At 35.5% G+C, this 24,179-nt stretch overlaps 1 protein-coding gene across 1 annotated transcript in view; it reads right to left on the bottom strand.

Annotated features, from left to right (window-relative positions):
• Nucleotides 1-24,179, bottom strand: part of Lrrc7 (leucine rich repeat containing 7) — a 412,448-nt gene that overhangs the window by 368,545 nt on the left and 19,724 nt on the right. The window lies entirely within an intron of this gene.

The raw sequence follows: 24,179 nt of genomic DNA, 5'->3' as shown, positions 1-24,179 counted from the left end.
TAGTAATAATGGCTATTTTGCCAAAAGCAATATACAGATTCAATGAAATTCCCTTCAAAATCCCAACTCAATTCTTCATAGACTTAGAAAGAGCAATTCTCAAATTCATCTGGAATAATAAAAAACCAGGATAGCTAAAACTATTCACATCAGTTAAGTAACTTCTGGGGGAATACTGATATTCTTAATTTTTCAATCAAAGGATACATACAGATTTGCTTAAAAATAGGACTTATCTGGTTTTACATTGAGGTCCTTGAACTACTTGGACTTGAGCTTTGTGCAAGGTGACAATTATGGACATATTTTCATTTTTCTTTGCTTTTTAAGACGAGGAAAGGGTTTATTTGTTTACAGGTTACAGCCCACTATCAAGGAGAGGCAAGTCAGAAAATGAAGCAGAGACCATGAAGGAGTGGTGTTCACAAGCTTGCCTAACTTCCTTTCTCATCCAGCCCAGGACCACTTCCCTAGAGCTAGTTCTGTCAACACTAGGCTTAGCTCTCCCATATCAACTAGCAATTAAGAAAAATACTCTACAGACATGCTCACAGGACAGTCTGATGGAGGCACTTCCTCAACTGAGATTCCCTCTTCCTAGGTATGTCTAGATTTGTGTTAGGTTGACAATAGCTAAGACACTGTTTAAATTCTAATTGAGCCTCTTTCAGAGGGATGGGAATTCTTTAGATCCATGCTCCATTTCCAATTACCCACCTATTGCCAGGCCAATCTTGAATGATTCTCAGACCTCCTCCTCTTTTACAGCCTGTCCAGTGTAGAATAACTGTGCCAGGAAAGAGTGACAATCACAGCCATACAAGTTGTAGGACTCAAATAACTAGCAGTTGTAGTGGATGCATGTACTCACTGGGGAGAGAAAGGCTTCTCAGACTAAGGCAGAGACAGCCTCAGAGGTAACCACTGTCCTCATGGAATGTATTATTCCTGATGATGGTCAGGCTTTTGATTTTTTTTTTTTTTAGTTCTCACATACCTTTAATCCTTCTTTTTTTTTTATTCGATATATTTTTTATTTACATTTCAAATGATTTCCCCTTTTCTAGCCCCCCACTCCCTGAAAGTCCCATAAACCCCCTTCTCTCCCCCTGTCCCCCCACCCACCCCTTCCCACTTCCCCGTTCTGGTTTTGCCGAATACTGCTTCACTGAGTCTTTCCAGCACAAGGGGCCACTCCTCCTTTCTTCTTGTACCTCATTTGATGTGTGGATTATGTTTTGGGTATTCCAGTTTTCTAGGTTAATATCCACTTATTAGTGAGTGCATACCATGATTCACCTTTTGAGTCTGGGTTTTAAAATTATTTTTATTTTTAATTTTCTTTTATTGGATATTTTCTTTATTTACATTTCAAATGTTATTCCCTTTCCTGGTTTTCCCTCTGGAACCCTCCTATCTCATACCCTCTCCCCTTGCTTCATGAAGGTGCTCCCCCACCTACCCACATACTCCCACCTCCTTGCCCTCCCATTCCCCTATCCTGGGGCATCTAGCCTTTATAGGAACAAGGCCTCTTCCTCCCATTAATGCCCAACAAGGCCATCCTCTGTCACATATGTGGCTGGAGTCATGGGTAGCTCCATGTATACTCTTTGGTTTAGTCCCTGGGAGCTCTGGGTGGTCTGGTTGGTCGATATTGTTGTTCTTCCTATGGGTTTGAAAACCCTTTAAGCTCCCTTCAGTCCTTTCTCTAACTCCTCTATTGAGGACTCTGTGCTCAGTCCAATAACCATTAGACTGCCAGTTAGACCAGTACCATTTATCGAAGATGCTTTTTTCCCCATTGTATATTTTTGGCCTCTTTGTTAAAGATCAAGTGTCTACAAGTGTGTAGGTTTATTTCTGGGTCTTCACTTCTATTACATTGATAAACCTGTCTGTGTTTGTACCAATACTATGTGGATTTTATCACTATTGCTCTGTAGAACTGCTTGAGGTCAAGGATGGTGATTATCACAGAAGTTCTTTTATTATTAAGAATTGTTTTTGCTATCCTGAGTTTTTTGTTTTTCCACAAGAAACTTAGAATTGTTCTTTCCATGTCTGAAGAATTGTGTTGGAATTTTGATGGGGATTGCATTGAATCTGTAGATTGCTTTTGGTAGGATAGCCACATTTACTATGCTAATCCTGCCAATTCATGAGCAATGGTAGATCACTCCATTTTCTGAGGTCTTCTTTAATTTTTATCTTGAGATACTTGAAGTTCTTGTCATAGAGATCTTTCACTTGTTCGGTTAGAGTTACCCCAAGATTTTTTATATTTGTTGTGACTATTGTGAAGGGTGTTGTTTCCTTATTTTATTTCTCATTATTTTTATCATTTGTATAAAGGAAGGCTACTGATTTGTTTGACTTAATTTTATATCCAGACATTTTGCAGATGTTTATCAGATGTAGAAGTTACCTGGTAGAATTTTTGGAGTCACTTATGTATCATATCGTATCATCTGCAAATAGTGATACCTTTATTTCTTCTTTGCCAATTTGTATCCCCTTGATCTCCTTTTGTTGTATTATTACACTAGCTAGACTTCAAGTACTATATTAAATAGAAATGTGGAGTGTGGCCAGTCTTGTCCCCAATTTTAGTGGGATTGCTTCAAGTATCTGTCTATTTAATTTGATATTGGCTGTTAGTTTGCTGTATATTGCTTTTTTTAAAAATTGGCCTTGATACACTGAATCTAATAGAAGAGAAAGTAGGAATGAGCCCTGAACTCATTGGCACAGGGGGGCAAATTTCTTAAACAGAACTCTAATGGCTTGTGCTCTAAGATCAATAATTGATAAATGAGACCTCATGAAACTGAAAAGCTTCTGCAAGGAAAAAGGCACAGTCAATACAACAAATCAGCAACTTACAAACTGGAAAAACATCTTTACTAACCCCATATTTGATAGAGGCCTAATATCCAAAATATATAAAGAACCCAAGAATCTAACCTCCCAAAAAATCGAACAACCCAACAAAAAATGGGACATAGAACTAAACAGAGAATTCACAACAGAGGAATCTCAAATAGCTAAGAAACACTTAAAGAATGTTCAAAGTCCTTATTCATTAGGGAAATGCAAACCAAAACAAGCCTGATATTCTACCTTGCTCCAATCAGAATGGCTAAGACAAAAAAAAAAATCAGGTGACAGCATCTGTTAGGAAGAATGTGGAGAAAGATGAACACTCCTCCAAACCTGGTGGGATTGCAAACTGGTCTAGAAATCAATCTATATTTTTTCAGAAAACTGGAAATAAGTCTACCTGAAGACCCACCTATACCATTCTTGGGCATATACCCCAAAATGGTTCACAGGGACCTATGTTCCCCTATGCTCATAGCAGCCTTATTTGTGATAGCAAGAAGCTGGAAACAACCCAGTTATTCCACCAATGAAGAAAGGATACAGAAAATGTGGTTCCTTTTCACAATGGACATTTACACAGTAGTTCAGCTATTAAGAACAAGAACATCATGAGTTTTGCAGGCAAATGGATAGAACTAAAAACTATCATCCTGAGTGAGGTAACTCACATGCAAAAAACATGCATGGTATGTACTAGGTAATAAGTGAATATTAGTCAAAAAAGTAGAATAAACAGCATACTCAACATACATAGAATAGAACTCAAGATGGACCCAAGTGAGGATGCTTCAATCCCACATTGGATGGGAAAGAATATAATCATGGAGGCCAGAGTGAGGGAGGGATCTCAGTGGGAGAGAGGAGGGGCAGGGGAAAGGGGAACATGATCAGGAATGGGAGTGTGGGGACAGGAGTTAGTTATTGATTGGGCTCATCATCTAGCATGACAATAGTAAAATTCTAAGTATATAAGCATTTGCTATTAGTACACCCAATTGTGAAAAACACCATTTAATTAAAAATTACTTATAGATATACCACATTTTTTGCATCCACTCTTCTGTTGAGGGATACCTGGGTTCTTTCCAGCATCTGGCAATTATAAATAGGGCTGCTATGAACATAGTAGAGCATGTATCCTTATTACATGGTGGGGAATCCTCTGGGTATATGCCCAGGAGTGGTATAGCAGGATCTTCTGGAAGTGAGGTGCCCATTTTTCGGAGGAACCGCCAGACTGATTTCCAGAGTGGTTGTACCAATTTGCAACCCCACCAGCAGTGGAGGAGTGTTCCTCTTTCTCCACACACTCTCCAACACCTGCTGTCTCCTGAATTTTTAATCTTAGCCATTCTGACTGGTGTAAGGTGAAATCTCGGGGTTGTTTTGATTTGCATTTCCCTAATGACTAATGAAGTTGAGCATTTTTTAAGATGCTTCTCCGCCATCCGAATTTCTTCAGGTGAGAATTCTTTGTTTAACTCTGTACCCCATTTTTAATAGGGTTGTTCGGTTTTCTGGAGTCTAACTTCTTGAGTTCTTTATATATTAGAAACAATGAATTCATGAAATTCTTAGGCAAATGGATGGAGCTAGAGAACATCATACTAAGTGAGGTAACCCAGACTCAAAAGGTGAATCATGGTATGCACTCACTAATAAGTGGATATTAGCCTAGAAAACTGGAATACCCAAAACATAATCCACACATCAAATGAGGTACAAGAAGAAAGGAGGAGTGGCCCCTGGTTCTGGAAAGACTCAGTAAAGCAGTATTCGGCAAAACCAGAACGGGGAAGTGGGAAGGGGTCGGTGGGAGGACAGGGGAAGAGTAGGGGGCTTACGGGACTTTCGGGGAGTGGGGGGCTAAAAAAGGGGAAATCATTTGAAATGTAATAAATTATATCGAATAAAAAAATTATATATTATATTATTTATTTATATAATAAAAATTAAAAAAAAGAGATTCTTAGTATAAGCACTACAATGTAATTTTCGGTTTAAAATGAGATATGAGGGCAGAGAAATCAACATTTGAATGACACAGAATAAACTTTACACAGTATATAAGAGCAAAAAAATTACTTATAGATTCAATAATCCTCATCTCATTCTTACAGAATAGGGAAAAACTATTCTAAAATTTATACAAAACAATGAAAGACTCTACATGGCCAAAAACAATCGTGAGCAAAAGAAAAGTGCAGGAGAGATGACCATCAAGATCTTTCTATTACAGACTCATAGTAATAAAAACAGCATAGTACCAATACACCCAATTTCATAAAACAAACACTAATGTATATAAAATCATAAGTTTACCATTATATAATAATAGTGGATGAGTTCATCAAGCCACTTTTATAAATAGATATATGGATAAAAAGTCAGCAAAGAAACACCTGAGTTTACTGTGATTATAGACAAATGAATTTAACAGGCATTCCACTCACACTGCAGAATACATTTTTCTCAGCAGCTCATGGATTTTTCTCTATATTTAAACCACATCTTAGGATACAGGGAAGTTCTTACCTTATGCATGACAATTGAAATGTTTCTTTTATTCTATCTGATTACTGTGGAGTAAAACTAAAATCATCAGCAAGAGAATGGAAAGGACACAAACTACTAAAGGTGGAACAACTTGACCGTGTGAGTGACGGATATGTCATGAAAGAAACCAGCAGTTTAAAACTTCTTACAATTGTATGAAAATAGAGCCACAATATCCTGGGCTATGCAGTACAATGGAAAGTAGCTCCAATGAGAAGTTTAAATCTACAAATGCTTGCACTAAAACATCAGAGAAATATCAAATAATTAACTCACTGAAGCACTATAAGACTTAGGAAAGACTATACTTCTTAGAAAAGTAAGAACAAGCTGATCCTCACTCAATAGATAGAATGCACTACAAAACACCAGGAAGGCACCAATAAAATGGAAATAAATAGATTCTATGTAGCCAAGATTCAGTTATTCTAAAAGACAAATGAGATTTGCAAACTGTTGGTCAAACTAACTACTGTGAAGGACACTCAAATTAATAAAATGAGAGATATAAAGGAAATGTTACAATAGGTGGAGAGGAAATTCTAGACTTTCAAAGTATAGCCTAAATACCAATTAGCTAAAAAAAATGAAAAACATGGATAATTTTCTAGATAAATTTCACCTAAAAGTAGTCCAAGAGAATATAAATAACTTAAGACTGAGAAGTTGTAGCAAAGTTTCCCAACTAACAAAAGCGAAATGTTGATGCTGCTGAATTCTACTGACCTTTAAATAAGAAATAGCAAAATGTTTCTCAAACTATTCCATTGCCAAAAAGGAAAGGCATGTTACCAAACTCAGTTTTGAAGCCAGTATTAGCTTGATATCAAAGCAGATAAGAACACAAAAAATAATAAATCAGTATCTCTATTGAATACTGATGCAAAAATTCTTTAAAATGCATGCAAATCCAATTCCACTATGTATTTGCAAAACAAACAAAAACAAAATAGAACTCATTCACTATAACTAAAATGTCTTATTCTATGAATTAAAGAGTAATTCAAAATATAAATCACTATATTAATATATTATTAGATTTATGCACAGAAATCACATGATCACTTCAAAAGATGTAGGGAAGTCTATAACAAAATTCAACAGCCCTTTGTGATAAATGACCCAAAGAAACTAGAAACAGAAGGAATGTACCTTGTCATAATAAAATATATATGTGACAAATAGCTAATGTTTCACTAAATAAGGAAAATCTCCAGGTGTTATTAAATCAGGAATGAAATAATAGTGCTTATTTTCTCCATACTTCTTCAAAACAGTGCTTTAAGTCTTCACTATAAAAGGGAGCTAAGGAAAAAGAAATGGAAACATATAAATAGGAAATTTAAAGGATCAAATTACTCCTGATGCACATAATATGCTACTGGGCATGAAGTGGTAAAACCAGTAAAAGTTAGTACTGACAAACACCTCACAAAATTATCAGAAACAAATTAGCATATAAAAATTAGAAGTTTCTCTATATAATAATAATGAACACACTGATAAATGAATAGAGAAATCAATCAATCAAATGTCAATTATTATTCACATAGCTTCAAAAACACCTAGAAATAAACCTAACCAAGAGAGTGAAAGACCTCTGCAGTTTTAAAGCACTGAAGGAAAAAATGTAAGAAGACCCCAGAAGATGGAAAGACCTCTCTCAGTTATAGATGTGTAGAATTAGTATAGTAAAATTATAGCTATAGTACCATTTTCTACTGATTCCGTACAATGCCCATTAAAATTACAAGGACATTCTTCACAGAAAAAAAATTCTAAAATTCCTAGGAAAGTTTAAAAGATACCATGCGACCAAAGCCATCTTCAGGAAAAAGAGCCCTGCTCCAGGCACCCTGGTATCTGATTTGACTACAGAGCCAAAGGAGCAAAGAGCAGTGTGGCAATATCATAAAACAGATTTAGAGACCGAGGAATACATCCACCCTCCCAGAAGAGACATTAATGATGGTGTGGGGGAAGATAGATGTCTACACATAAATGAGTGGAATTCTCTCTCCCTATTAAAAAGTTAATTTAAAATATACAAATGCTAATATAAGGTGTCACCTGAAACTCTGAAAGTGTTAGTGGAAAACATAGGAAAATCACTCAAGATATAGGCATAGTCAAGGATTTCTTGCAAAAGACTCTGCAGTCAGGAAATGGTGACAAGAGGAGACCAATGAGAGCACATGGAACTCAAAAGCTTCCTCATTTCAAAGGAAACAATCAAATGAAGAGAAGCTTGAAGAGTGGGAGAAAGTCATTGCCAATCATCTGACAGATGAGTAACATCTAGAATATGTAGCAAACACAACCAAATACTCCAAACCTAAAAAATCCAGACACAAATGGATCAATGAAATGGACAGGTAGACAGCTTTCAGAGGACGAAGTTCAAATGGCCGGTAACAAATGAAAGATATTAGATAACTTTGTCCAGAAAAATACAGATTAAAACTCACATTGAAATTCATTATAATTCCATCTCATCTCAGTTAGAATGGCTGTGAGAAAACGTTTACAGCAATGCTAGTGAGAAATGAGGAGAATGGCAACTCTCATACAATTTTGCTGGAAATATACACTAGTCTGTCCACTATGGAAATCAGAATGCAGGTTTCTAAAAATTTCAAAAATAGAAAATCTATATGACTCAGCTTTACCACCACTGTGTATACATGCATCCTTGTATAACATCCCGTATACATTCACGGATTCTACATCAACATGACATAAGACATTCCACACATCACTTTTCATTCCATTGCCATTATAGCTGAGTTATAAAATCAACATATTTATCCATCAATAGACATATAAAATAACCATGTATGTATTTAGCAGACAAGATTCCCTTAACTAATCTATTGAATTAGCTATTCAAATTATGGAACGTTTTAGAATATTTAAAATATAATACTCAACAAATCAGATGTGAATTTAAAACTGAACTTTCCCATGGTAAATCTGAAAAATCTCTAATTGGTCTCTACAGGAAGAAGCCAAAGCACAAAGGTGCCATTTTGGATTTATTGACCAGCCCTTTCTCTTTCTTAATGTTGATTGGCTTAGTTACTCATCTCGGTTATTGACTAATTGCAAGGCATGAACCTTTTTCTGCCAGTCACCCTACCCAAGAACTTTCAGAAACTTTGAACACCAATGACTTCTATGCTACTTTCTTGGTTTCAGTTTACTCTTATGATTTACTTCCTTCAAACAGAATCTGTATGAATGAATCTTGAGCCTCAGAACTGACCTGGGTAATATTCACCTTTCACTTTGTAACACAACTTTTGCCTGGTTAAGTTCTTGTGGCTTGAAACATAATTTCTATGTGGGCCCATAGCCCTGATTACAAGCTGTCATTTTCAGTTTACAGAGTTTAGAGACAGGAGATTTCATCTTGTGAAACAGTTGCCATGGTAATAGCCTCCATTGGAAGTAAGCTGCCCCCCTTTGTTAAATGTTTCAGGTCAAAGCTTATCCATCCAAAAAGTTATTGTGGAATGTGGAGGGTGTGTGTATCATCCCCTCTAACATTAGTTCTTGATAATTTCATGCAGTCTATTCTTATCTTAACCTTCCTCCTCAAACTCCTCTAGAGGTACCATTCTTTCCTTTCCTACCCAACTTCCAACTCTCTCTCTCTCTCTCTCTCTCTCTCTCTCTCTCTCTCTCTCTCTCTCTCTCTCTCTCTTTATTGCAAGTCAGGTTTTTGCTGCCCATGCTTTCTTGATATGTGACCTTGCTCTGACTGAGGTAGGCTGATCATGGTCAATTTACCAGTGTTCACAACCTTAAAGAAAACTGACTTTCCCTCTCTCAGCAGTCATCAATTGCCAAGGCCTTCAGCTAGAGTGTGGGACTTCACGCTCATCTTCCCTCTCCATGCTGGGAATTGTTTGGACTGACTGATCTTGGAAAGATTATTAAGAGAGCCAGAGGCTATGGATGAATATGAGGAAATACTCCCCGAAACAGCACATAGGCATACATATGAACATATGCAGCTGTGACTTCATGCATAAGATGTTTCTATCATATTAATGCTTTCCCTTCTCTGTCACCACCTCTTTAGTTTGGGTCCTACCATTCACACCTAGTTTCTTTTAAGTGTCAACTTCCTGGTTACAAGCCCCACATCCCCAACAGTTCAGCCTCATCTGCCACCTACTATTCTCTCTTTATTTAAAGAGCAATTCTGCTTTTAGTTTCCTTCATGCCTTCTAAAAATCATGGTCTTCTTTAATTATTTCTTGATATCTACACAAAAGTATTTACAAGCATACTTTCAACATCCCCCCCTTAAATATGAAGGTTGCTTTGGTAAACTGTATAAAAAGACTGAATTTTAAAGGCATTTCTTCACATATCTTTAAAGTGAGAGTTTTGCTTTATGCCAGCCCATTATAAAAATATCTAAATGTGTAATCAAATGCTTTAAAGGCAAATAGTTTACATTATAAATTTTTATCTCTACCTAGTTATTGCTGAGCATGTTTCTTCTCAAATTGTGTCATCTCAACTGTATAAACATTTGGCAAATTTTATGTATGAATTGTTTATCATCTGTAAGTTTTCATTCATAAAATTTTTATAGGATATTGAAAAGGAAGATAATTCTCTTGGGTTGTATAATTCTTTAGGAATCTGTATGCTAAGCAGCTCAAATACAAGTTGCATATTTTCTGTCATAGAACTGTCTTGTACTATGAGGTTTTAAAAGCAAACATTTATGCACAATCTAAAAATTTCAATTGTGAACACCATATTTACTAATTATTTTTGTTGACAAATGTGCTATAATGATATAATACTAAAAAGTACTTAATAACTTACTGCACTTATTTCGAAGACTTAAGAACTTATGGTGCTAATTTTTACCTTGAAATGATAATGTATTCATGTGCATAGATGTGTGAAATATTAAGACATACAGTTTGTAATTGCAAATCTACTTGCCATAAAATATTTAATGTCAGTACATCTAACATTATTTGGCCTGAACATTTGATTGCATTATAATTTTATAATAAAATTAATATAAATTTATGTAAGTTAATAAAGGTTAATATAACATTAAGATAAATTTGAGGAGCACCAACCTTGGCTACTTTAACATGAAGTCAATAGGTTTTCAGAAAATTCTCTTGCTATTCATTCAACCGTATGTACCTTTTGCTCTCTGTGGAGGCCTCCCATTAATCTATTCATCCCCACACTGCATGGTTTTGTTATTGAATCTCTCTAGCAAATGTCAGGCTCTGCTGGTAAGTGCACTGTTACTGCACTCTACCAGGGTTTTATTTCACAATACCTCGATGTTTTGAAATACAACCTTCAAAAGTGAAAGCATGATTAAAAAATAATTTTCTCAAATGGTTTGTGATAGGAATTAATACATTTGTGCCATTGTTAAATATGCCACCAGAAATTGGGAGATTCATTTACTCTTTTCATGGCTGAGTAAGTGTTGAGTTGGGAATATAAAACTTAGGCCTGGGGGAAGACATAGTACTTAATCTCACATTTATGTTAAAAAATAATTTCATTATTACTGACAGTAAATGAGTTTCCAGAAACCCATGATGGTTCTTATTCTTCCTAATTATTTTTGTGGTATAGTAGAGCTTAGCACAGATATTACTAAGCAATACTTTAAAGCTGTAAGAATATTTGGTCACCATAGAGTCAAATCCCCAGAATATGACTGAACCCTGTACACTTAGGCATAGGAAGTATCACAATATCTACTTGCTAGTCACTCCTGTCTCTGAAGACTTCTAGGCTGTGGGCACTTTGACTTGCATTCTTTTCATGTAGCGGGCTCCTTAAAAAAAAAGAAAATTTAAACAATTTTAATTAAATGTACTTATAAATTAATAAATGCATGTAAATGAACACAGTAAGCAAGAACAGAATGTTCAGAAGCATTCCTAGCTGTCAGTTGCTACACTTCCTATCAGTGTCAGTCCCCAAATGACACTCAAACATTTGAGCCATGGCTGTGCAAATTCAATGTGTGACAGAACCTTCACTTTCCAAATGACATGCTATCCCTGTGAGAAGACTGTGCATATCATAATGCTCCCATTGCTGCTTTAATGCTGTGCTAACAGAATGACAAACACAAAATGCTCCTTCCTTTATTTGGAAAATTAGAAAAACATGATTTCTTGTAAAGTATCATAGAGTTTATTTCTTAAAGATCAGAGTAACTTCCAATAATTCCATTTGAATGACTCTTTTGTTCTCACTACTATAAACACAAATCAGTAATTTCTGGTGATCTTGAAACAAAATGGTCTGCTTTGAAGTGGTCATTTCCCATGCAGAAGCGATCATGACTGATGTCTTCAATGTACCATTAATAAAGAAAACAAACAAACAAACAAACAAAACAAAACTTCACATATTTCTATGTACTTGTAATAATTAAATTATTGAAGAGTAGTTTCTGTAGGTGAATAAAGTTATTTTGACTTTTGCATGTGTTCTAACCATGGCTGATGTAGGAAATATTAAAAAGTACTGGAAAAGCATTTATTAGAATATTCTATATAAAATCTTATATAAGAAAATCTCTAGGAAATTATTAAATTATTCAGATTATACACACACACACACACACACACACACACACACACACACCACTCACTATTGAACTGAGAATACTATAGTCCAAGTAGCGTTAGATAGAGCTGGAGAATTGGTCCAAGTAGCGTTAGATAGAGCTGGAGAATTTAATGGATTCCAAATGTTTCTATTGTTATTTTCACTCAGTGTGTATTCCAAATAAATATTTAAGTTGTAAGGAAAACGGATGGAGGAAATGATCAAGTTGTACTTAATTATGCCTACTATATATGGAAGAACTTACATACTAAGGGCTTGTCTTCAGGGAGAATGCTAAAGGATGTTTTGGAAAATTCAAAACATATTGACGGTGTATAAATAGCAATTAAAATGATGAAGATTATGTTCATTTAATTGATGCAATTTATTTGTTTAAAATGCTCAGTCTTAGATGTAATAAAGCTTAGCAAATGATGTGTTTAGGTTCAAGTAATTTTCTGATTACACATGCATTGTTAAAGTGAAAAAAAATGTATCTGTTAGAACTAAACATAAACAACAATAGCAACAAAAGATGAGAAAGAAATTAGAGTTGTTGTGGTTTAACATCTTTATAGACTTGTCATTGTGCCAGAGGAAAAAGATCCAGATTCCTTGTCATGACATACAGATATTGATTCTGTTGCATGTTTTCTTTTCACAGAAATGGAGACATGGCCTTTATTCTCCCAACCAATTCTTCATTTTGCTTAAGCTCTCTTGCTCTTCAGATATCTGTAGGACAGTTTTCATAATTCACCTCAAAGTTCAAGTCAATAGCTCCTCACTTGGTTCCCTTTTGGTTCTCAAGTGCATGTTACATAGGTCCTTTAGTCTTTCAAACTTTCCATGACTCCTATTATCAGATTTACACTACGAGGCCTCAAACAGCTGCTTTCTCTAAACCGTTCTCCCTGACATACCCTCAGAGTTCTACTTAAGACCATGCATTGTGGACTGTAAACACTTCATACATTGGTTAAATATTTATTTAAGTTTGAAGAGTTTCTGTTTTCATGAGAACGTCTAAAGAGGTATTAGGCTTGAGAAAGCTTCTCAATATGCTTTTCCTCTAAAAGGGGATACGAGACTCAGGGCAGCTTTGTGTGTATATGGACCATCTTCTGGGGAGAGCGAAGGTTGCTACTACTGTTTAAATCTAGACTGTTTTCCAAAATCCATGTGTTGTTAATGGCTGTGTTACCACACAATGGAACTATTGGGAGGTGAAGAAACTTCTTACATATAGTTGAAGCAAATTAGGCCACAAAGAATTAAAACTGAAGTGAATCTCGCTCTCTCTTCCCTTTTCCCTCCCTTGACTTCATAAAATGAAGAGCTTTGTTTCATCGTGTACTTTACCACAATGTTTGGTCTCACAACAGTCTCTCAAACAACAAAGCCAACTGTTCCTGAGCTGAAAGCTGTGAAAGTAACAGCCCAGACAAGCTTTTCCTACAAAGAAGTTGATGATCCCAGATATTTTGTCACAGTAACAGAGGCCAACTGACATTGCTGTAAAGCAAGGTGACCTGTCAAAAGGGTATGGCTTCTCTTTATAATAAACTTCTGTATATATTTTCCTTCTTGTAAATTCTAAAAAATATTCTTATTAAGATGTTGGTAGATCATTGTGTTTGATAAAGGAGTAAAGGTGAGTTTTCTAGGATCTAGCAAGATGACTGAGTGGTGTGTTCTAACAAAGCTCTTAGTGTAATGTCTAATACACATAGCATGTTAACATCTTATAATGGCAACACTCTTGGGGGGGAATAAAATGCCGATTTAGCATTTAATAATCTCATTTATTCCCTATAACTGAAGACTCTTTGGTAACTTTTATACTAGATCTCATGCAGATTTAAAATTTGTCAGATTTTAATGAGCAAGATTTAACTGTAGTGAGCAGGAACATAGTTGCTGTTACTGCAATGGTCATTTTACAATCAACTAAAGACTGTTGATAAAACCTAGGTCTACAAATTAGAAAACAGGAGTCAGTTACAAAATGGCAACAATGTTTGAAATTCACTATCTGTTTTCACGTAATGTTATAAGTTGTTAAAAATCTAAGCACTCATTGTTGTCTTTTTACAACAAATAAAGTTGTGTCAAAATACATTATTCTACTACCAAAAAGTGATATATTTCATTTTTAATAGCTTTTTATTGTCTTTTTAGAATCTCTCACGTACCTCAGGCTGGCCTCTAGCAGATAAAAATCCTTCTGCCTGAGTCCCTCATCATTTCAAGAACTTGAATTACAAACGTGAACTCTTGGCTTGTTGCCATTTTTAAGATCAAATTCTGCTTTTACTCATCAATTTTTTGTTTGCTATGTTAAAAGGAACACTTAGCTGCATTTACAAGGATATGTGTTTGAATCCTGTAGGATTTTAAAATCTGGGCAAGCTTGCTTCTGTCTCTACTAGAATTGGGTATTTGTAATGGTTCAGGTGATTAGTGGGAAATTGACATTTTAAAACAAAAACAATAACCACAAAAAAAAACTAAACAGCTTTTTGTTATAATAGATCCAGTACACCATCATCATGTTGTCATAGACTCACACAGCACAGCAGCACCAATAGTTACCTTCCTCCAAAATAAAATAAATTTCTATAAGGTATGTAAGTGAGTAGAAATTTCTAGTGCTCTTCCAGTCTTGGTTGGTCCAGGGCTTATTGGCTGAGTGCCTGAGCATTTCAAACACTTCTTGAAGGAGCATATACAAGGATATATTGTTTAAAAACCTTTCAAAAAGCTCCTTGCTTTAAGCTATAATTCCTTTTCTGGCAGTTCTAGTTTTTGGCATCTTAGTTAACATTCTATATATCAAACCATGTCCCTGGATATGGTGGCCATCTGTAGAGCATGCCAGTGAAGAAGGATGTACACTGCAGTGTTTGGATACAGTCCTCTGGATGTCCCTTCCAGTCAACACTTGCTCATATTTTGAACTGTGTCTCTGAGACTGCTCAAAAGTAGAAAGCACATGTTAAAAATCCTCTGGGCACAAGTTCCAACTTAGCACATGATTTCCCAGGGGCAAAGGCTTGTTCGGTTACACTTTTAATCAGAGTGTCTGTTCTGACGGCAGTATTTAACATGCGTCCCTGCAGGCTTTAGTGTGAGTCTAGGGAAAAAGGACAGACCTAGATGCCAAGCCCTACAACCTGCCATTTACTAATGCTATACTTAAATATGATTCTTCATTGCAAATGTTAATATGATTCTTCACTACAAATATTGAAGCGATAATTAAAATCATCCATTGAAATCCATAAGGTAGAGAGGGTCTGCCTGACAATTGCAGGCTTAAGATTGAGGACACAAATGATGCTTAAGTGAAAAGCCCTGAGAACTTGAAATGCCAAGCACACTCTCAAACAAGTATTGATTTGTCTGAAAGCTTTAAGTTAGTGTCATGCTCAATGCTTTCTTGAGTTTTCTGTGACATGATTACTAATCATCATTGATTATTTAATGCCAATAATATCCTAGGTGCTGATGAAGTACAAACACTGCATAGCAAAGAAATTCAATGAGCATTTTACCTAGCAAGTGGTATAATGAAGGACATTTTAAGGGCAAATTACTGGTTAAAAAGAAATTTGAAAGATCCATTGTCTGCTCATCATTTTAGGTAAATTATGCCTTGTCCAGCTTCAACAAGAAAAAACCAACTACATTTCAAAGGTCAGCACTATGTTCACTATAACTGATACAACACGGTTGAAAGAACCAGAGTGGACGATTTCCCCAGGATCATGTAATCAAGTATTTTAACTTTGAACTTGCAAAAATCTGGGTGGAGCAAACTGATGTGGTAAAGGATCTGTATATAGAGATGGGAAACAGAATTCACAATATGATACTAGGGTCTTATGGGCCTAGTTTATGGTACAATGTTAGCACATTCTGCAGAAGGCTCTGTGGAGGGATAGAGAAAAAGACATTTAAATCGGAGACACAATTTGACATAGCCTTTGCACTATATGATCCCAGAAGAAGGCCACTGACCACATGCAAGGAGCCATGGAGGGCTTTTGATTGACAAGTATGTCATGGTTTGAATGTTCCTAGACCAAGATATTTGAAGAAATTCTTTTAGAAAGCCATCACTAGCCTACTTGGATTTTGGTACTTAAAGTCATAGAGACACAGGGTGGTACGGGAACAGACTAGAGCTATAACTTAGAATGGATAGGAAATATCTTTGTCTAAGTGTCAGAAGGGACAAGAAGGTGTTTTATTTAGACTTCACCCTAAGTGGGTATAAATGGTCCTTTTCAGGTTAGTTTCCCCAGGAGGAAACATTGACTGAAGCCAATTTTGTTGAATAAATAGTTCATTTTGGTGAGACCTTCAGAAAATGCAAATATGAGTGAAAAAAAATAAGCAAGGGAAAGAAGCAGGTAATGGTTCTACTTTGGAAGCAGGTTCTACTTTGGAAGCTGTTATGCTTGGTTATGTTCTGAGGAGCCTCTAAGAGACACTGTGGAGGTCTTTGGCCCAGGTACAGGGAGGGAGGAAGTCCTCAGCAGGCACAAAATCTCATTTTTTCCTTGTTGTTAACAATTCCTTTTAAAAGTCTCTTATCAGAATTCACATGGATTTTTGTTTCTTTCCTTTGGAGACATTTTCCCTTCAAAATTGTTCATGATGTATTTGCTCCTTTTCATTCAATGTTTATAATTTTGCCATCAGATTGAATGTAACATGTTTGAGAACTGACCTGTTTTGTCTGATAACATCTCTTACAAAGGGAGAAGCTGTTGTTTGTCAAATCAATGCATGGATGAGACTCCCAGAGAGGAGGTAGTGACATCCTCTACAGAGGGTGGAAAGATAAGATCCTGTTTTTGGTGACAGGATTTCAGTTCTTGAGAATCTGATATGAAATTCTATACCTTCCACCCTACTGTGATAATGGCCGCATGCTCCTTTTCTATTTCCTGCCTCAGAAAGCTCAGTTATTTCCTATTTCCTACAGCATTAAATCTAAACTTCTCTGCCTGAATTTCATATCCTTCCAAAATATTGGCAGTTAGATTATTCTTGCATCTTTATGAAAAATTACTGAACAAACAAATTATAGGACAAATGAAATGCTGGCAAAAGCTGTATGATATAATGACTTGCAGGTTGCTTATTGTTAACAATTAGTTTAATAGAAGGAAACAGCATGATCTAGTCTCTCCAAATACAAATATGAAAAGTCTGCGTGAGGGTAAATGGAGTTTCTTGAGAACAAGAGTTGCTATGAACACTAGAAACTGCTGCAGTATATTTCAGAAGACAAAAGCCAGAGGCACGCGAAGTGCCATGGACAGGGCACAGCTAGACCTGAAGACACCACACAGATAAAGAAGCAAAATGGAACTATTAAGGATGAAGATAGGAGCAAAGAATAGGACAACACAATGCTGTTCATGTTGCTCAGGGTACAGGGATGATTTCATTTCAGGGACCTCACTGTAACTTCAAGATAGAGTCATTAGCTTGATCACATACCTTGGAAAAAGCAAAGTAATAATAATAATAATAATAATAATAATAATTTAGTATTAGGCCATGTGACAAAATAGCAGACAAAGAAGATCTTAACCTGAGTCCTGAATGGCAGAATCACCCAGTAATTTAGTCAGGATGTGACCATTTTTGAGGGGTGACAATATAAGAGTGTGCAGCACCTATTGACTGAGGTATTTGATGTCTGAGATGTTAAGTAGTTCTGTAAGTAGAATGCTGGCATAGAGTGTTGCACAAAACTATGGGTCTGCACTTCAGTACTATATAAACCAGGCATTGTAGCTAATCCTTCTAGGTCTAACACCTGTATAGTATAGGGAGGAGGATCAGAAGTTCAAAGTCATCCTCAAATGTATAGTGAGTTCAAGGCCAGCCTGAGCTTTATGAGACCCTTTTCCAAAAGAAATTAATTGATATATTGTTTATGCTATCCTCTTCGACCTGATGGGAATGTTGTACTTGTCCTTGTGATGTCTTCTAGGCAAGTAGTTCACTCCAGTTTATAAAGCAGAAGCCAATGGAAATCTGAAGAACCTGCTGTAATCCACTGCTGCTCTTTCTATAGATGGCAAGCATCAGTCAATGGTTATGGAACAAAGATAAGGTGGATCTGAGCTTGGGGCCATTGTTAGTCAGTGACTCATGGTTCTGTAAAATAAACTTGGTGTGACAGCAAGGTGTTAGACCTGTGTCTAACTCTACACAGTGGTAAAGTTGTATAAGGATTATAAAAAATGACTTCCAGATTCTGGACAAGCTTGCAAATTAATAACTAAAATTATGAAAAATTACATTCTAGTAATAACTTGTGGTTTTAGTACAAGGAAATATAAAAATGCTATTAAATGTGTTAATAACTTTAAAAAAATTTGACCTATGGAACACGAAGACACATAATTCCAATGAAGTGAGAAATAAATTACACTATTATGATTTTAATTGGGATATATAGGAGAATTATATTCTGAGGATTAGTAATGGTTCATAATGTTTAAGAGAACTGGGGCTTTCTATACCTACAGATATATAACTGATTAGATATGGGAGTAATTTTAGTCCTTGGGAGGTTTGTTTACTACACTAGGGCTTAGAATGTACAGTGAATCAATAAAAGTAAGTATATTATAGCTACGAATAAAAGAAATACTTTAAAAATGGAACAAAAATCTATAAATAAGCCTTAAAGCAATTATTTAACCTTGACAGATTTATAAACACAATATATTTCATGTTCAATTTTAAGAAAATACTTTAAAAACTAGGTTTAATTTAAAATATTTAAACTGTTATAAAACAAAAATTTCCATTAGCCTTGAGTTTTTCCCCCTAGGTACAAAAGCCATTCTTAAACATGAGAAATTCAGTGCAAAGGTCCTGGTGACATAATGACATATTTTACATTTTATAGATGAGAAATGAAGATTCATGCTGCCAGAACCAAACTCAAGGAAAAATTAATCAATTTTGTAATTTTATAATTTATTAATGGGCCTCCTAAAATGTATTATTTCTCTTTGGCCTTTAAAAGTCAATGTATGTTACTTGCAAAGTTTTACAGCCAAGAGGAGTAAACCATGGCTGTGGTGATCTGAATGAGAATGGAGCAATAAGCTCATATATTTGAATGCTTGGTACTCAACAGAACTTCTTAGGAATGATTAAGGGGTGTAGCCTTATTGGGGTAGGTGTGTCTTTGAAGGGGAACATTGTCCTACTTTTGGATAAGGCTGTTAGCTCTCAGGTACTGCTCCAGTGATATGTCTGCCTGCCTGCTGCCATGCTCCCTACCATGATGGTCCTGACTTGTAACCCTCTGGAACTGTAAGCCACAATAAACTCCTTATTCTCTAAGTTGCCTAGGTCATCGTGTCTTCACAATAAGAAAGTAACTCAAACAACAGCTGTAATTCAAGAAGTCAGGAAGCTAAAGCAGGAGAAGCACTGGCTCAAAGCCATCCAAACTACATAATAAAACTGTCTCCAAAATACAGAAATGTCTTCTAAATAATCAAGTCTACTTTTTAAATATGAGGGAGGCTCATAAGACTCTAGGAGAGAAGAAAGGTTAGACATCTAAGAAAGTTTCAAGACACATCAGGTCCCATCACCAAGATTAGGTAAACAACAAACCATTATTAGCAGAGAAGACTCTTGGGTGAATCTGCCTATAAGTTGTGTAGGGAGTTAAAGAAATCTAGCTATCATGAGTCATCACCTATGGAGGGGTGGGGCTTTCAAATGCAGTCTCCTGTAAGTAACCTCTTACTTAAGTTCCCCAATAAGCTCATTGGGTCATCAATCTAGATTTGGGTGGGGTTATTTCTGTGCTCTTTATGGTTCCTTGACTGGAATAAATTTCTTCATGTGCCCCAAGATAAAGTCATATAACTCAGATTTTGCTAGAGTAGAAGAAAATTAGTCATTGGTTAATGTCTCTTTTGAAAGCTCTTTCCTTTCCAACTTGATATATTTTTCCTTAAGAAGAGATATTGCAAATTTAAAAACCTTTGCACAAGCAGTAAGTGCTCAGTAATTAAGTAAACAAATGTATACCACCTAAGCATTTATTTTATTATTTTATTGTCTTTTCCCATCACATCATCCTTCAGGAAAGAACTTGAAACATAACTAAAGATGAATATAAACTAGTATTCGATAAAGAAAATATAATCATGAAAAGTAAAAGGAAAAGAGAATAAATTACTGTGTTTAAGACTAGAAGGCTTGTTATGACTAATTAAGGAGTAAAAATGAGGGACAATCAATGAGGGAAAATAAAACACAAACATCTCTGTTTTAAGGGAGCACACCAATTCAAGAAAGCAAAGGCATTTGACCTGTTTATTTAGGTATCTTGTAACTTAGAGAATGTCTAAACAAGGTCATTGACAAAGTTTTTTTCAAGAAAGGAATAAAAAACACATTAAATAATAAGGAATGTGAATAAGATGAATGCATGATTATCAGTTATTCACCTCTATGTTTCATCTATAGATCATCTGTTTATTAATAATAGTTACTTATCATCTATCAAAATACCACCTATTTATACATATCAATTACATATTCATGTATCAGTGAATAATCTATGTAACAACTTTTCTATGTATCAACTGATTTATATCTACCTACCTAGAAGGTATAACTTGGTGTTGATAGTATTTTGAAATATTTTTTGTCACCTAAAGGGTGACCATCATTATTTACATGAACAAAATATGAATATATATTTACAGAATTTTGTCTATTTGAAATAATGCATATATACTCCATTGGAAGATTCTCTTCTTTTATTATTCTTTTTTTTATTCGATATATTTTTTATTTACATTTCAAATGATTTCCCCTTTTCTAGCCCCCCACTCCCCGAAAGTCCCATCAGCTCCCTTCCCTCCCCCTGTCCTCCCACCCACCCCTTCCCACTTCCCTGTTCTGGTTTTGCTCTATACTGCTTCACTGAGTCTTTCCAGAACAAGGGGCCACCCCTCCTTTCTTCTTGTACCTCATTTGATGTGTGGATTATGTTTTGGGTATTCCAGTTTTCTAGGTTAGTATCCACTTATTAGTGAGTGCATACCATGATTCACCTTTTGAGTCTGGGTTACCTCACTTAGTATGATGTTCTCTAGCTCCATACATTTGCCTAAGAATTTCATGAATTCATTGTTTCTAATGGCTGAATAGTACTCCATTGTGTAGATATGCCATATTTTTTTGCATCCACTCTTCTGTTGAGGGATACCTGGGTTCTTTCCAGCTTCTGGCAATTATAAATAGGGCTGCTCTGAACATAGTAGAGCATGTATCCTTATTACATGCTGGGGAATCCTCTGGGTATATGCCCAGGAGTGGTATAGCAGGATCTTCTGGAAGTGAGGTGTCCAGTTTTTGGAGGAACCGCCAGACTGATTTCCAGAGTGGTTGTACCAATTTGCAACCCTACCAGCAGTGGAGGATTCTTATAAATAAAATATTTTAATTGGTCTTAGAGTAGATAGGTGGACATTTGGATATGTTAAGTTAAAACAATCTTAAATTTTGATACTCTTGAATATCCAGAGAAAACTTGCATGTCTTTTTAGTTCTCATAATCTCATAATATTCATTGTGGAATAAAAATATCAGAGAAAGTTAAAATTTCCCAGGCATTAAAATAAATAAGTTCTTGAAAACCTAAAAGTTTATATAATATAGTAAATGAGCTTTATGACAAAATTTTATTTTTTCTTTGTCTTAAAACATAATATAATTACTAAAAAAGAATGATGTATCTTTAACAATTTACACAACTAATTCCAAGAGAGACTTATTTCTATAAAAATGTTCAATTAACCAGGAAGAGATTAAAATATAGATTTCATCAAGCAGTTAGAATCTGAACTCTAGGCAGACATATTAGCAAGCTGGGAAACAGGCACATCATGGACCACTTAATGAAAAAGAAGATGATATGTAGCTAGGAAATATATATTAAGTCTATTTAATAAGCACAGCTATTGTTCCTGGAGGGAGCAACACATCTGGATGATGGCAACTCACACACCTGCTCATCCCTTCCTGACCGCTATGGATTTCTTTGTAAACACAAAAAGCCATTACAACTACTTAATGTGAATTATCCAATGCCAGAGATGCTCTGTATTTCACATCCCATCAGTCAGATCACCAATAAATTGCCAAGTGTAACAATTATCTATTTATCAAAAATGACTTCCTGTGTTCATAGTTTTCTTTCCAGCTCACTTTTTGTCACATTCATAAAGCAACCTTTAGTAGTCATGTATCTCCCAAAGGCCAGTAAGAACTACAAGAAGAATCTGCTCTTTAGACATAGAACTTAAAGGAATTGTGTGTGTGTGTGTGTGTGTGTGTATGTGTGTACCTGTAAGAATGGTATGAATGTATTAATGTATAAATATATGTATGTATGTTGCTAGCTAGTTTTACATCACCTTGAAACTAGCTAGAGTACAAATGATTGATGTAAGGTCAAACCCATTGTGGGTTGTGCCATCTCTGGGCTGGTTCTATAAAATAACCAAGTTGAGCAAGCCACAATGAGTAAGCCAGTAAGCAGTACCCCTCCATGTCCTCTGGATCAACTCCCGCCTCCATATTTCTGCCCTGTTTTTGAGTTCCTACCCTGACTTCCCTCAGTGATGGACTGTTATCTAGAAGGGTAAATAAAATAAACCCTGCCAAGCTGCTCTTAGTCATGATGTTTCTTCAAGCAATGGTAACCCTAACTAAGATGTATATGAACAACACTAAATGGATTTGGCCAGTTATATATGTATATGTGTGCATATATGTAATAAAATTAAAGAAGAATTCAATACTTGAGAGGAAGTAGGGGGTATGGGAGAAGTTACATTGAAGGAAGGCAGATGGAATAGATGTAGATATAACATTTATATATGAAATTCTCAAAAATTTAAAGCAAATCATAAAATTACCTTAACCAAGAATTAATTTCAATGATCTCTTTTTTTCCTTTCTACTTTTAAGATTCAGTTCATAACAAGTTTACTTAAGAGGTTGTTTTGTTTCAAGTAGAAACATATAAAAAAAGAAGAAGAAGGCTTATAAAAAGCTTTAGGCTAACTTTGTGGCCAACACATCCATGCTACAGGTTCCCTGGAAGTGGTTTCTGGCTAAAGCATTGTGGGTTATAGAATATCAGCCAGAGTGCAGCTGAGTGTAGAGCTTTCTCCTTTGCTCTACATTGATGACATCAAAAGGCAGACTAAGGAGGGATGAGCTTTGCTACATGATCTGTGTCATTCCACACCTGATAGACACATGGTGTAACAAATGCTACAAGTGACCTGTGACCTCTGAACAGAGAGAGAGAGAGAGAGATAGCATTGTGTAATACTTAGACACCCAAGTAAATGGCTCAAAAAGTCACTTATATTGTTGGTTTTTAACTTAAGAAAGAAGCATTTGTCTGTGTTCTGTGCTACAGTTGCCCAAACTTGCACAGAACAAAACTCTGGATTTTGGATACTTGATGTAAAATGTAGTTGAACTTATAACCATGACTTAAATTTATCGATTCAAAGATTTTATGAGTTTTATTTGTATGGAAACAACATTAATTTAAACAATTAAAATATTAGAAGGGACTCTTTCCCTTAGCTTGTATGATACCCCAGGTATCATGTAAATCATTTAATACAAGCATCCATTGTGTACTAACTTGACTTATTTTCAATGTTCTTAAAATCATCCACTCTCATTAAACATCAATGTTTAATTTAATAAAGCTAGAATTTTCCAAATACACCAGACATCATTTTTTGTTTTCCAAGACTTTTAATTCACAGGAACACTTACACATTCTAGAATTGAAAACAGCCTTGTGCTGGTTGGAGGTTTGATTGTTAATGGATCCATTAGAAACCACCAAGAGACATGCATTCATAAATACATAAGTAGCTTAAAATGCCATCAACTTAATGACTTGCCTTTTCATTTCATGTGGAAGATAGAACAAAAATGGAAGTACGTATTTTTCTAAATGAAGACGTCTTATTACTCATTAATTAATTTATTCCTTGAACAGCTATTTGCCA

The sequence above is a fragment of the Apodemus sylvaticus genome, chromosome 4 (genome assembly GCF_947179515.1).
Source record: "Apodemus sylvaticus chromosome 4, mApoSyl1.1, whole genome shotgun sequence".
In the NCBI taxonomy this organism is placed as follows: Eukaryota; Metazoa; Chordata; class Mammalia; order Rodentia; family Muridae; genus Apodemus; species Apodemus sylvaticus.
The sequence above is the reverse complement of the archived record's forward strand: the minus strand, read 5'-3'. Positions and strand labels throughout refer to the sequence as shown.